The 13,162-nt window shown below is 40.8% G+C and overlaps 1 protein-coding gene across 3 annotated transcripts in view; it reads right to left on the bottom strand.

Moving 5' to 3' along the window:
- The window catches only part of CDH8 (cadherin 8), a 154,430-nt gene that overhangs the window by 124,635 nt on the left and 16,633 nt on the right, over nt 1-13,162 (bottom strand). The gene's annotated exons all lie outside the window — the stretch shown is intronic.

The raw sequence follows: 13,162 nt of genomic DNA, 5'->3' as shown, positions 1-13,162 counted from the left end.
CTTTAATGCCTAGGTCTATTTGAAGGTTAGCTTTTGGTCCCATGGAGATAAAGGAAAATGCGCCAACAATTTGAGAGATTTGATTACCTGTATAAAATTATGCTTGCTCATTTTTCCTAGGCAAGATACTCTTGGGGAAAGTTATATTAAAGAGGGAATAGAAATAGTGTACATCCAAAGAAAATATTTTCCAATTATGTTTCACAAGATGCAGAAAATATTACTTGTTATAGAGGATTATGAATGAGATAATTACCGAGAGCCTAATGTACCTAAAGCTACAATAAAGGAGAGAGAAAATCATTAATAAGTAGTTATTGACTGTTCTTCCTGGTCTTTGTAATAAAAGGCCAGAACAGTACCAAGGACAAACCTTTCCACAGTTTTGCTCTGACAGTTTATATACAAGAACACCTTTCCTACTTACGTAGCCCACCATTAATTCCTAAAAGTGAAACCATATCAGCTGCTATTTAGCACCCAAAACACTTTACGCCTCTCAAAATAGACTTGACAAGAAATGTTTCATATTAAGAGTCGATTGAAAATAATAGAGATTTAGAAACACAGAGGATAAATGTTCCCTCTTTCAAACGATTTCACTCCACGCATTCCTAATGAGCAATCTGCACTTCCAAAAGAATCCAGACCAGTGGTAAGGTGCAGAATGACAAAAGACTTTTAGAAATTAAAGTATGTCTCATTATCACTTTTTGATTCTCCAATGAAATAAATGATAACTCAATTACCTCTGAGAAGCCCTAGCAAAGAACATTTGAGCTTCCACGTACAGTATTTCAGTACAGGTCTGATTATAAAAAAGGATTTCTGAGTGGCTGCAGCTCTTCTCCTACTGCAAAGTAGAACTTGGTACCATGTGGAAAATTGCCTTCAGTGCATTCTCTTTCTTTTCTTTTCCCCTCCCTCCCTTTTGGCTCAAAATCCTGCTGCATCAAGGAGGAAGGTGCAGTCACTACAGAAAAGTTAAACAGTATTTTTATAGAAATGAGAAAGGCCATGATCAATCTAATGGACTTCCAGAACCTGAAGGCAGACTGCAAGAAAGATGGAGTGAGACTATTGGCAAGGTCCTGGAGGGACAGGACAAGGGGGAATGGTTTCACACTGACAGAGGGCACATTTGGATTAGAAATTACAAAGAAATTCTTCCCTGTGAGGGTGGGGAGGCCCTGGCACAGGTTGCCCAGAGAAGCTGTGGCTGCCCCATCCCTGGAAGTGTCCAAGACCAGGTTGGACGGAGCTTGGAGCAACCTGAGCTAGTGGAAGGTGTCCCTGCCCATGGCAGGGGGTGGGACTGGATGGGCTTTAAGGTTCCTTCCAACCCAAATCATTCTATGAAACTGCATCTTGGGCTGATCCCCCAGTATGGGCAGCAGGGCAGGGGGGATTCTGCCCCTCTGCCCCCTCAGGTGAGACCCCACAGAGCTGCTCCAGCCCTGGGAACAGCACAGCAAGGACATGGAGCTGCTGGAGAGAGTCCAGAGGAGGCACCAAGAGGATCAGAGGGATGGAGCAGCTCTGCTGGGAGAGTTGGGATAGTTCAGCCTGGAGAAGAGAAGGCTCAAGGGTGACCTAATTTCTGCCATTTGACATGCAGAGGGAGCTGCCCAAGTGATATGGCTTCCTTCTGCTCCTACACTGAGTTCACTTCACAAATAGCAACAGTTCCCCTAGAGAAACACATGCCTAACGGATTATTACTGTCCCTCTCAACAGAAGTTCATTTAATATTCTCATAGACACACATACACACATGCACACCAGTTTTCATCTCAGTGTAGTCAGTGATTTTTGTTTCACCTCCCTGGCTCCACCAGACCCTGCATAAACCATATTTTAAGGCTTTACATTAAATGCATTAACACAGACTTAATGCCTAATGACTTTACTGACCAAATTTGGAATTATTTGACCTATTGGATGTGTTGCAATTCAAAGTATCAGAAAGGGTGGACCCCTAAAAATTACTTTTATCAACTAAAAGCAGCTCTGCAGAGCAGGAAGCTCAACAAAGCAGAAATCCAGGCTCTGCAAGAGAACATATCACGAGGCATAATAATGACAAGTGACTTATCAATTAAGCAGCTGAGAAAAGAATAAATTAATCAGTAACTCTTACTGGATTATTGGTTACCCTGAGAATTCTCAAAGAAATGATCCTCAGAGATATCTTTTGATAGTGTCTCCTGGGGGCAATAACAGACCTGAGTGCCTGAAGACTTTATCATGGTTATTACAGCACAAAGGTCAACAAAAAGAGAGTCCTGAGGTCAGTGACTTTGTCCTCCACCAGCCTGGATCCTCCTGTGCTGTGGAGGTTCTCAGAGCTAAACACAAAGTGAGGCAGGATTTGTATTCTGCCAGGCTGACAACCCTCCTCCCGAGAGTGACATCAGAGCTGCCCTCTCACAAAGAGCCTGTCCATGGAAACTGAGCCTTGGGACAAAACGGAGCCACATTGGCCTGGTTTAGAGTCAGGAAAGAGTCTCCGACCTTTTCCAGCTGTTCTGCAATTTCCAGGATTTACGAATGAGTTCCTGATCCTGCATAGATGTCATCAGTTGGAGTAAATACTGACTCAGTCGTGCTCTGTTTTTTCTCACTCTACAGGTACGAAGCACACGCATTTCCCAGCACAAAGCACTGCACTGAGCCCACGTCTCAGAGTGGGTGTCCAGCCTTGACAGAGGAAGATTTTGCTTTCCTGTCCATCAGACTGTCCCACAGAGAATTGCCTGTTACAGTGTGTGTGCAGAATGCATTTGATTTAGACAGAAACATTTACTCCCAAAGTTCCCTTAAAAATCCAAATATTTATTTATGCATATAGATTGCTCAGCATTCCTTTGCTTGTCAGTAATTGCAGTAATGAGCAGGTGGCCTTCTGGAAGGACAGAATTTAGATCAATTACAAAATGATTACTTAATGGGATGATCAGTGCAGTTGCCTTCTACACAGAATGAGAAGACTAATATTGGCTAATTAAGAATTATCCATTTTCTCCCTTTATTTCTCCATTGTGTCAGTGAGCCCTATGTCCAACATATTGAAGTATACACATATTTGCTATTACATCACATTTAAGTTATTAATAAATTGCATCTCCCTTTCAGACAGCAATGGCTTTGAGGCAGAAGTTGTCTCCTACCCAACAAAACAGATCAAAATTTCAGTCAAGGCTTCATAAATGGCAGCATTAACAGCTTTCATGTTTTCTGTTGCTTGGTGTACTATTCCTCATTTACAAAACTGCCCTCCACGTGTTCTTTGAGGATATGTAAAATGCTTTAAAAATCTGCCCAAGAGACAAGGTCACACTGACTTTCCCTTAAAAAAAAAAATCCCATGGCTTAAATCTCCATTCAAATCTTCTCATGACAAGTAAAATCCTGGCATACGTTTCAAATAATTTAAATAATTTAAATTTTTTCAATAACTTCTATTAATTCAAACGAAAACTCAGTAAGAAGTCCTTGTATATTTGGATCAGCACCTGCTCTCAATTGATGTGGGATATAATAATCAAGACCCACTAATTAGCAGAAATAAATGAACAAATGGGAAATACTGTGCTGGCATTGTCTTGTTTCAGATGACTTTGAACAAAGAAAGAAACACAGTATGCTTTTGCCTGTGGACATTGTATTTTCTTGTCTGTAAGGCAGGACAACACCAGGAATTGCAGAGTGTGCCAGTGGTCTACATTAAATGCTTCAGACTCCATAAATATTAGAGAAGAGGTTGTCAAAAAAAACCAGGCAATTTAAAAAAAATGGAAATAAGAGTGAAAAAGGAATATCCAGAGTGTCAGTAACTGTATTTAGAAAACTGATTTTGTAAAAACATGGTAGATTTTCACTAAGCTTTTTGAGGTGAGTGCTATCAAATGCTGAGCCTTTTGCATCATGCTTTCACACACAGGTTCACGTTGCATCAATTCTGTTGCAGCTTATCCCAAATTATCTGAAAAATAAGGTGTTTTTTCCCCACTCACTTTAATATCCTGACTTCTTAGGCTGGGTGTACAACATGTCATAGATCCTAATGATGCTTGTAGCATGATGACCTTAGAAAATAATGGGATGGAAGGGCTATGGCTGGGTTCAATTCCTTTATCCTCTGTGTTCTTCATGGCTGGATGCCCCCCACCAGCTCTGCATATACTAAAATCCACCTTAGCCCTATTGTGCACAAGCAGCTCTCCCAGGCAGGGAAGAGAAAATGAGATAATATGGTTTCTGGATTTAAAGCAGCAAATGACATGGGCACTCTGAAGTGCTCAGAAATCTCTTTTGCTGGCTGTGCCTACAGCTCTGCTCGTTGCCTCCAGTGATCCTCCCTGAGTCAGTCCTTTATTTCAGCACATTCCCCCTTGTTGAGGTGTGACCCAACAGCTCATCAGGTTGGAACACAAACCCTCAGCTTTGCTTCTATTCACCAGGGGCCGGGTGAGAAACAGTTACCGAGCTCAGACCCTGAAGCAAAAATAAGGGATGTCTTCTGTGGCTCCTAATGATTCCTCTGGTTAATTCAGGAATGGCATTGACAGTCTCCAGGGAGAGCTACACTTACTTTTTCTTAGCTGCTGGCATGACTGCTGTAAAATAAAGGCTTTGAAAGGAATTCTTGAAGGAGAATTTTTACACTAAGAGGGAGTCCTCAGGAAAAAGGAAAGTTATAAATTACTCTGCATCACTACAGGTGTTCCTCGGGGATCACCGGGAGGCTATTCAAATACATTAATATTTGCCTAAATATCTCCAGGAAAATTATCTACATTTATTTTCAATGCTATGTGCCTCACACATTGCTTTCAAATAATAGTTACCTTTAAACACTGCCTGAAATATATATTGCAGCAAATTATTTCTGTAATGAGACGCCTTATATTGCACAGCATTGACATCCCCAGCTTTGTCAAATAACCCAAAAAAATACACCACCAAAACCCAGACAGCAGATCCTCAGCTGTAAAGTCCTTGGTCTGTTGCACCACATGTATTATGCCTTTCTTTATCTTTGATTTTACTAGAATAGAAGGAAAACCCAACTTTCAAAACAGAACTTTGGAGAAACAAAATTTATGCAAACTCGTTCCCATTATTTTCACCTGCAAAGTCATTTTTCTCGTGATTCCTGTGAGCGTGAGTTTATTACATCCTAAATCTGCAGTGCTGCCCACCAGCCAAAGAAACCAGCCTTTCTCAGGTGTGACTCACGAGGTATCACCCACTTCACCTCCAGAGTTCTTACTGGAAGCCTACAGACACCAAAGGAATTAATCCCAAAGCATTCCTCATTTTAATGCAAAATTAAGGGGTTTGTTACATGAATCCCTAGAAAATTGAGGAACATCCTATCAGGACATGAGAACAAGAAATAGACCCTTTTACTTTAGTGATTGAAACAACACATTCTGGCACTTTTGGGAAGTCACAACTACCTGAAAGCTCATCCGTGGATGGGAAATACATTTGTCAAGTTCAGCAAGGACAAACTTTTAGCAAAAAACTACCATCACAATTGGCACTAATTGGGAGTTAAATTGACAACTGGAACTGAAGCATCCTGACAGCACCAGGGGTGGGCCCTACAGGTAGGAATTGAAAACCATTTACTGGAGCAACGTTGGAAAGACTAAACGATCATAAGGCATCTGCAGAATATCATGTGGAAGGCTCTACTTAATTTTTCATACTGTCACTTCAGCATTTTGCATGCACACTTGGACAACATTTCAATTCACTGTGAGAAAGAGAAAGTGTTCAGATCAATCTACTGAAAAGTACACAACTTCCAACTCTTTACAAACAAACAAAATGCTAAATGTTAACTTTTTTTTTTCCTTTGGAAAATTAGAAATTTTTGTGGTTTTAGAAAAACACGACAAAGAAATTTAAGTGAATAATGCTCAGGTATCATACAGCATTCTCTCTTATTAAAAAAAAAAAAAAAAAAGAAAAAAAAAGAAGCAAACTAAAATAAAATCACAAAACACAAGCAACCAACAACAAAAACAAACAAAACCCCAAACAAATCCCTACCCAACTTTTAAGTTATTTTTCACATCACAGATTGTTTCCCACTTCATTAGAGAAAATACAGACAGCTTAGGAGGTGCCTGGATTCATAAATAACTGATAAAATACCTCTTTGAAGTTATAGCCTGTCCACTTGTGTGGCTGATGTAAAAGTGTTTTAAGTTGTGTCTCTAAACTGTGGTTATATCCCCCAGACTGGAGATGAAGGAGCATGAAAATGTTCAGCCTTACTCAGTGATGCTCCCAGAAACCTCCAGAAATGAGATTTTCAGTGCCTGAAGATATGTCTTGTTTGTTAACTCCAAGTGAAATCAGTGAAATGTTTTTACACTGTATTAGAAAATGAGACATTGTCGGCTCAGTCAAACTGTTCTTGTTTAAATTTATACTTTAGATTAAAATTTCTTCTTGGAACTTGTACTTAGAAAGAAACAAATGAAATTTGGGCAGGCTCAGGAATATTTGTTAAAAACCCATTACTTTTATCAGACTTCTATTAAATGTTGTATACTGTATTTATTGTCTTTGCAGCTACATTTAATTAAGAAGAGTTTTTCTTAGACCTAGTTAAACTCCTGCTTACAAAGCTGATTTAGACTATGTAAACTGCAGCACTCTATGCACTATAGTCATCTCTTCCCCTTCAGAAGCACACAAAAGGCAGGGGGAATTAGTATTTTCCATAAAGGATACAGTAGCAAAATAATTGATACATTTCAGCTTCTGGGAGTTTGTTAAACATAAGTAGGAAAATTAGTGTATAATTATGGTTGCAAAACAACAACAAAAACTGAGGGCTCAGAAGGCAGTGTTGACTTTGCAACATTTAAGATATTGAATATTTCATGGCATGCATTTAAATCATAGATAACAAAACATACAAGTGTGTATTAGACAAAAAAAAGAGAAATCTACATAATATGGGGTTCTGATTTATGTCATTCTGTGAAAACTCTTACAAAGGATTAACGTAGGACTATGTTACACCCTATGAAACCTGTGCTGGGGCTGTGCTGCACCTACATTTCACAAGGCTTTCTTCCACTCAGGGAAGCAGCTCGTAATTCATCCCTTAAAATAATAATAGCCTTAGTTCTATACATTTCTGGTTTGCATCACTTAGTACAACAGCCTTTCCAGGCAGTCATCATAAAAAATCACAAGCTCAACTCAGGAACGAAAAGGAAAACATTCTGAAGGAACTTGTCTAATTAAAACCTTGTTTACTTTGCCTGAATGTATCACTTCGACAGAACTAGTCATGAGTTTAAACAAGTAACATTTTACCATTTCCTTGTTAAGAGAGAAAATGTGTGTTGGTGAAGAAACCAGAGCTTGCACAAAGCATGGCTAATGTAGAACATACAGCTCCAAGCTATTTATAAGTGCTCCCTGCATTTCCAGGTTTGGTTTTTACAGTAACACAGCCTGAAGCACTTAACTGTGAAAACATGATGCCTCTCCACTGCTCCTCCTCCAGAAAAATGATTTCTCCTCTAAAGGCCTAACCCAAGCACCCTCACATCACGGGAAAAATTTTCATTGCTCTAAACAGCAAAACTTGCCCAACTCCCTCATCCCACAAGCCATAGAAAAAAGTCTGTGTTTAACTGAGTGAAAAGACACAAACCACGTAAGTCAGAAGGCAGAAAAGCTCCACAGTCACACTAAAACGCCCACCTGAGCTCTCTCCATAAGGAGCTGACCTGGCTGTGCTCTTTGTGAGCCCCAGTCACGCAGTCTCACTGGTTCCCTCCCATGCAGGCTTTGCAGAGCACCTTCTCCCAACCCTGGCACCGACCGCCAGCCACAGACGTGCCACAGCAGTTGTGCATGGCACAGGGGCTGCTCTTCCCTGCCCAGCTCATTTTCCAAATCTCTCATCACAGATACAAAATAGGCACCATTTTGTGTCCAGAAACAGAGAAATTCAAAAGAAGTCCAGGGAAAGTTCTGGGAGAACCTGGGGAGTGTTGCCAGTGGAGTGGTGTCAGAGACAGAGCTGACCTGACTGACCATCAGTGTTCTTTTGTGTCTGGACCTAACTGCTGATTCATTTATTGTGAGTCAGAGAACATTAAAAAAACCCAAACAAACACCTTTGGTTGCCTTCATGCCCTCTTTTGTTCTCTCCATGTTTTGTCAAGTTTAACAAGGACAAGTTCCAGATTCTGCACCTGCGATGGGGCAACCCCAGATGGACGGATGGATTTGGGAATGAGGCTGGAGAGCAGCAGCATGGAAAGGGCCCTGGGGGCCCTGGTGGTGCCAGTTGTCCCTGAGTCAGCAGTGCCCTGGCAGCCAGGAGGGACATCCCTGTCCTGGGGCATCAGGGAGGGGATTGTCCCGCTCTGCTCTGCCCTGTGGCGGCCTCACCTCAACACTGGGGCAGTTTGGGGGGACACAATGTAGGGAAGGGATTGAGCCATTGGAGAGTGTCCAAAGGAGAAAAATGAGCATGATGAAAGGCCTGGAGGGGACATAACAGGGAGTGGCTGAGAGTACTTGGCTTGTTCAGCTGGAGGAGAGGGGACTGAGGGCAGAGCTCACTGGGGTCTGCAGCTTCCTCACAAGGGGCAGAGGAGGGGTAGCTCCATCTCTGCTCTCTCTGAGCAGGGACAGCACCCAGGGAATGGCTGGAGCTGCGTCAGGGCAGGCTCAGGTTGGATCTCAGCCAAAGGTTCTTCCCCCAGAGGGTGGTTGGGCACTGCCCAGGCTCCCCAGGGCAGTGGGCACAGCCCCAAGGCTGCCAGAGCTCCAGGAGGGTTTGGACAATGTTCTCAGGCTCATGGTGGGAGTTTTGGGGTGTCCTGGACTTTGATGATCCTTGTGGGTGCCTTCCAACTCAGGATATTCTATGATTCTGTGATTCTACTTACAAACAACAACAGTTACTACATTAACTACACCAGATTTTTCCTTAAAAACTGTTATTAAACCAGGTCCTAACCCATCCCGAATAACACATGTTCCATAAAACAGGAGCTACAACCCCCCAAATCTGGTTTTCTAATGCTTTTCCATTTTATTATCTATGTCATTGTGGATTCAGTGACTGTCTCCTGTGAAGGAACAGTGGCATTTGGTACAGCACAGATTTCACAGCACATCTGCCGTGGTGCTGTAAGTGCATGCAGAGGAGACTGAGAAAATGCAGCAGTGGATATCAAGTAAAAGTTCTATCTAACTAATCAAGTCCACAGGGACAGCATGCAGTGTCACAAGACATATCACTCTACACTTGAATGAGGTTGTCAGCCATGGGGAGGCTGCAAACTGCTGACAGCAATGTGCAGTATATGGAGCCTTATAAAGTAGGCACAGTGGCTTTGTAAAGTCCCTGTTTCTGTGGGTAAAGGGAAAAAAAAGAAAAGAAATCAAGTACAAAAGGGTATTTGCAAATCTGCCTTTCTCTGTTGCTGTGGACAAAACCAAACTCGTTTGAAGTGTGCTGCACAAACATGAGAAAGGTTACTTCGCAGGTTTCTCAAAATGTATATATACATTTCTAAGTGTACAGATCAAAACAATAAGGAACTTATTAAAATAAGAAAGATATAAAGCTATTAGACAGCGTCCAAAGGAGGGGCACGAAGATGGTGAAGCATGAAGCTGTGCCAGGGCAGGCTCAGGTTGGATCTCAGGCAAAGGTTCTTCCCCCAGAGGCTGGCTAGGCCCTGACCAGGCTCCCCAGGGCAGTGGGCACAGCCCCAAGGCTGCCAGAGCTCCAGGAGGGTTTGGACAATGCTCTAAGGGACAAGGTGGGATTGTTGGGATGTCTGTGCAGGGCCAGGAGTTGGACTGGATGGTCCTTGTGGGTCCCTTCCCATTCAGGATATTCTATTCTAGGATTCTATGAAAATGCCAAATAAATGTGATATGATTACAGGCAAAAAATAAACCCCCAGAACTGGAATGTTTGTGGCATTTTATAGAGAACTCTCATAAATTCAGTAATCACCCTAAGAGATAAGTATTCATACCCTTCTTTACAGATGTGTGCACTCAAGAAGAGATGCTTATTTTGAACTTGATCCTACTGAATATGGTGACTAAAATTGACATTAAAAGTGCCTATTGCTCAAATCCATTCCAAGAAGTTGAAGAATGACAGCAAAACATACTCAAGTCACTCAAGAAAAGCACCTCACTTTAAAAAAGTGGTCAGGTTAATTCGCCTTATTAGTCTCCCAGATTATTCCATTTATTAGAGTAAATACATTGAGAATGCCTTTATTACTATATATTCCTGCAGGACAGCAATGAAAAAGCACCTTTAAATATGTGCAGTTGCATTGCAACACTTAAAGGTCTGAAGAAGGGTCTTTATGCCTAGAAACCGTTTCTCCTGGAAAAACTGAGCAGCTTAATAAATGACACTACATATAAATCCTGTCTTGATAAACTTTCTCTGCACTCCAGAAACTTTGGTACAAGATCTTTTTAATTAACAGAAGGAACACATGGACTCTACGTCCAGGCTTTTATTTGCAAAGAGATTTGTGTTCTATCTGTGTTCTTTATAATTAATCTCAATCTTCAGTTCTATTTTGCCGATATATTCAATTCAATTCCATTAGAATCAAATGCTCCTACTCAAGGCCTTTCCACACACTAACATGAAAACCATTATTTAAGTATCAATTTTGCTCTGAGCAGTTCTTAGTTGAATTTTCAGTGAGTTTTGAAGGTACATTTGAGAACATACAAGAAATTCTGCCTCTGTGTGTGTATTATTTCTGTCTGTGCAAAACTTATTTTTGTATTTAGTCCCTAAAGCACCTAATTACATGTTTGTACAAACCATACATGGCTATGAAAAGGATCAACCACACTCTACAATAGTGTAGAGACGAAAAATGCAACTAAAATCTACATAATTAGATTTGCTTCAAGGAAGTTTCCTTTGAAGCAATGAACTCTCAATTAAAAAATTTGTTTGGAGATTACAGTAAAAACCTTCAACATGTAAAAGGCACACGCCAGCAATACTGCCTCTGTAGGGGCACAGAAGCATATTTCTGTCCAGAAAATGCAGCAAACAGGTGGTACAGGTTTGATATCATTCTCTCCACAGCGTTAAGCCTCTCCACACTAATTCACTATATCACATTTTACTCGGTATCCTTCATTCAAAGTCTGCCAAAAAAAAAAAAAAAAGAAAATCGAGGGAAGTCATAGAGCAGAAAAAATAGTCAAAAAAGAAAGTCACACAGTGAAGGAGATACCCCAAGCTTGCAAACCCTTTGCCAGGGGGCAAAACTGAAAGGCTGGAGGAAGAGTATAAGTGAAAAAACGATGAGGAGGAACCAGGTAAGTGCAAACCTACTGTGAGTCCTGAAAAGCAGGTTATTTTTAAATTGCATTGGATAACAAACCCGTGAGGGTGACAAAGGACAAACCACAGCCCAACTTCATGGAGAAGGAAAGCGTTTTGCTGGTGACACTCTGCACACCTTTAAGTTTCGGGAAGAAGGGTTGCCAAGAACTGTGATTGAGGGAGTCGCTGCTTTTGCAGTCAGGAAGGATTCAGAGCAGCTCTGAAAGCTGTGGAGCACCTCTGCTCCCTCTGACTACACACCAGAGTCTGAAAGCACTCACAGCACTCGTGAGCCTCAGGAAAGACAATAAGTCAGAAATATGGATGAGTGTTCTGGAGAGCGAGAAAAAAATACAGAGAAGAATTGCAAGAATATTTTAAGTCATTTTAATGAATAAATCTCAGATTGCTCCCTATGGGACACAACTTCACTTCTTGCTCGTTTCCATCTATATCATGCAGTGGTTTAATTATGCAGCAGCCTCAACAAATAGATTGTCACAGCATTTTAGAGTAGCTAATTCTATTCAAAATGCCTGCAGAAGATGGGATAATGTCTTTATTGGTTTGGCTTAGTTTAACCTACCCATTTCTGTTCACTAATGACTCAATTTAGGATATTTTAACCACCAAAAAAACCCTAATATTGTAAGAATATTGAGACCTGGATATACTCTGAAAAGCAAAGGACTACAGAGTACAAACTCAGGATTCTCCTCAGCTACTTAAAATCATTTTAAAAGCTCGACTAAATAATTCCAAAAAGAATGGGTTGAATAAAACATTTTAAGATCTGGAGTAAGCACATTGCTGTCTCACTGAAATTGAGATATGTTACTAACCACAGAAAAATAAATGAGAACAGATATATAATACCTGCTATAAATGTAAATTGGCACAGCATCAAAAGTCACTGGATACAAAGCTCATTACACCTTCTGACCCCAAGTTTTGATTAGAAAGTGGTTAGAGTAGGGAAAATTTGGGAATGCACTTGACCTGTGTTCTCTTCAATAGCAGATATGACTATTGGCAGTCCCTATATTATAATATATGCTATCCATTTAGCCACAGAATTTCTAAAATTATCAGGAAATTAAATTATCCATTATTTGGGTTGTCTAGATTTTTTTACTCCATTTCAGTAGCCAGCTAATATGACAATAACATCCCTGGTTATTCAAAGAGAACTGAACTTTAGTGGTAAACAATTCAGGTATTTATACCTGCTCAGTGCCAAATGTGCATTTATGAACAGATCATTCTTTTCTAAGAATAAATCTATGGATAATTCATCCCTGATGGATACAGATGGCTCAGAATCTCTTTTAAGTGCAAAGCTGATTCACTGACTGGAGGTAACTCACTGAGCTACAGAATAAACTAATGCATGGCAACAAGCAAAGGTTTAAGGCAACAGGCAAGCCAGGACACGCAGAACAACATGATAATTTCCCCTGTGTTACCTTCCTAACTCTGAAAGTAAATTACAGAATCCGTGGCAATAATATTATTTCCTCTGTGTGCATACCAGGACCTTCTTATAAACCAGGACCTTGTAATTTGCTGTAAATCCCAAGCTTCCCTTCATGGTTTTTTTTGTTTGTTTGTTTGTTTGTTTTCAATAGAAAACAACCTATAGGTGTAACAACCTTTTGGAATGCACAGGAACATATTGCAAAGGGCTGTTTTGGTACAAGTCTTCAGCTGGCAGAGGTGAGGAGTGGTGACTAATGATATAAAAGAAGGGATGTGTACATGCTTGTGGGGGCTTTTTGA

The sequence above is a fragment of the Corapipo altera genome, unplaced genomic scaffold, assembly GCF_003945725.1.
Source record: "Corapipo altera isolate COAL_440 unplaced genomic scaffold, ASM394572v1 140b, whole genome shotgun sequence".
NCBI classification, from domain to species: domain Eukaryota; kingdom Metazoa; phylum Chordata; class Aves; order Passeriformes; family Pipridae; genus Corapipo; species Corapipo altera.
Note: the sequence above shows the minus strand (reverse complement) of the source record. Positions and strands in the feature narration are given on the sequence as shown.